The sequence below is a fragment of the Protopterus annectens genome, chromosome 9.part0 (genome assembly GCF_019279795.1).
Source record: "Protopterus annectens isolate FY-2018-M chromosome 9.part0, PAN1.0, whole genome shotgun sequence".
Lineage (NCBI taxonomy): Eukaryota > Metazoa > Chordata > Ceratodontiformes > Protopteridae > Protopterus > Protopterus annectens.
The window spans coordinates 687,399,342-687,401,873 of NC_056743.1; the positions used below are offsets into that span (position 1 = coordinate 687,399,342).

The 2,532-nt window shown below is 37.5% G+C and overlaps 1 protein-coding gene across 3 annotated transcripts in view; it reads right to left on the reverse strand.

Moving 5' to 3' along the window:
* Nucleotides 1–2,532, reverse strand: part of FLOT1 (flotillin 1) — a 791,904-nt gene that overhangs the window by 487,718 nt on the left and 301,654 nt on the right. The gene's annotated exons all lie outside the window — the stretch shown is intronic.

Below are 2,532 nucleotides of genomic sequence, written 5' to 3' on the forward strand. Positions count from 1 at the left end.
CACATCAGACAGCAAAACAGAGCCAAATGGCTGGGTGAGTCATAGGGTGCCATGTGTTGCCCTGTCCCATTAACATCTGAAATTCCTATCAATTTCCCTGAAGACTTTAGCAAAGATGATGTAGTCTGTGTGTGTGTTAGTGACTGCCCAGCAATCACTCTAGCACTCAGTCAGAAAAATAGTTGTGTTGTAATGGCATCAGAACTCCAGCACATACATAGCTGCTTCCTCTCACATGTATACATTTGCAAGTACAGTTTTCTTTCATAGCTAAAATAATACATTCTTGAGTTGCTTGGAACTGACAGATCTGCAAATGGGCTGTGATTATCTCTGTCAAATATACAAGGTCTGTTATACAAGACTTGAGTTGCACAGTCAGTGAGTACCAAGAAACATCACTACCTCGATCATCATAATTCATTATAGATATAAGATACGGGGTTACCGTCTGAAAAAGGACCACAGGATCAAAGGGATACAAACTACTTCCCTTCAATTAATTGAAATTGGCTGTTAACTTGGCCCCTTAACTGGTCCTTTTCTAAAATTACAATGGTTACTTACAAATGAGAGAACAATGGAAATATAAAATGAAGAGACAAAGACAATTAATTATATGCAGAATGTGCTGATTTTTTTCTTCTTTTGTTAGCGCTCATCCTTTTACATTCCAGTTTATGTTTGCCTCTTAACATTAGCTGCAGCTTCCTGTGACTACTCAACCCAAAACAACGGTATGGCAAAAACAAGGAAACAAGGTAGACACCAGGTAGCGCTACAAGCAACAGCACATTTTTAGTATTTCAGCTTTACTCCACTGTCAAACACAAGTGATTCTGGGATATGGAAATAAGTCTAGACTCAACATAAAGCAAAACGCAAGGGGATAATCTTTTGAGCTTCAGTGAGGTGCAAATCTCAGTTGTGGAATACTTGGCGATGACTGAAACATGAGCTATGTCATCTGCCCAACATTATATGCAATATATTTTGGTATAAAAGTAGATTAATATTATACTTAATGTAAGAAAAGGTTTTCAAAGTCATATTTATCAGTAATTAAGTGATATTTCATGTTGCTTCCCCCTTGCACCAATACTGCTTTTCACTGCACCAATACTGCTTTTCACTGCACCAATACTGCTTTTCACTGCACCAATACTGCTTTTCACTGCACCAATACTGCTTTTCACTGGTAGTGATGGAGCACATAAAAAAAGGACATCCATTTTCCTGCATGGCTCTTGATGGAGGTGTAAAACATGCTTGAATGATAATGTGATGAAAATGGAAGGAAACATGATGACCCACAATCATTGTAGCTTTGGGACCCATTCTTACAAGGGTCACAAAGTGGGCAAGATGGATGCCAGCAACCTGCTGTCAAGTACTATGCTAAGCACCCTCTATAACCATCTTCTCTTCCTTAATCCAAGGTCATTTAGCAAGATATATGTGTGAAAGCAATCCTGAACGGCTGCAGTATTAGCTGGTGAGAAAAACACACAAACTCTTCAGTATAGAGAAACGTCAACCATTAAAGCTTAGGGATTTAAATACCTGCAAAGGAAACAGGGAACTTTGGGTTGGCAGGACAACTTTGTCAAGCATGTTGGCACAATAGAAGCTACACTCATGCTTCAATAGACAGTTAAAGAATGTAACCTTAGCTCTGCATCTGTAGCACAGATGTGCATCACAACCTTGAAACATGCAACAGAAGATGCTATTCCACACTGGATGTTGAGTTTTATAACTTCTAAAAAACTTTTTCCTTTTGTAACAGAAGATTGCAAATAGCCACCCAGGCTGAAAATGTGTTTGCATTTTAACAGGCATGCCTTTCTCCTCAAAGTAAACACAATAAATGCCTTGGATAGGCATCTAATTAATTTGAGCCATGTCATGTTTAACATGTAAATAGGCTGTTGCACAACATTTTTTTAAACTGACACACCTGGGACAATACATCTAAAATTATACGTCTTAGGTGCGACTCTAACCAGTAAACTAGAACTTCAGCATTAGAAGCAAAAAAAAAAACCTCCTCTTAATTTTTAAAATAAAGTTCATTTTACAAATAGACTTTGATGTTCAGAAATCTTTCCAGCACAAAGAATAGCAAACAAAAGCAATACTTACACGCAGCATAAGCATATATTTTAGTTTGCAAAAGATTAAAAGTGAAACCTAATTAAATGTTAAACAAAAAGCATGTTGTATCTGGAATAGAAACTATCTAAAAATGTAACCAACCACCTAGCAAAAACCTCTGCACTGTTCAGTCAGTGGTCTTCTTTTTTGCTGGTTCACAGAAAGACAAAATGGCAGAAATGACCTCTGGCTGATGAGTACTTAAGAAGTAGTGGTACTGGATATAACTTAATGCTGGAACAGTGGTTCATTTTTTCCTGCTGAAGCCCACAAAACAGAACATAGCTGTACGTACTCTGTTACACCTGTACACAGTTTCAAACTTGCAAATAAGACTATGTGTACTCACTGAGAAATACTGTATTTTAGTACATT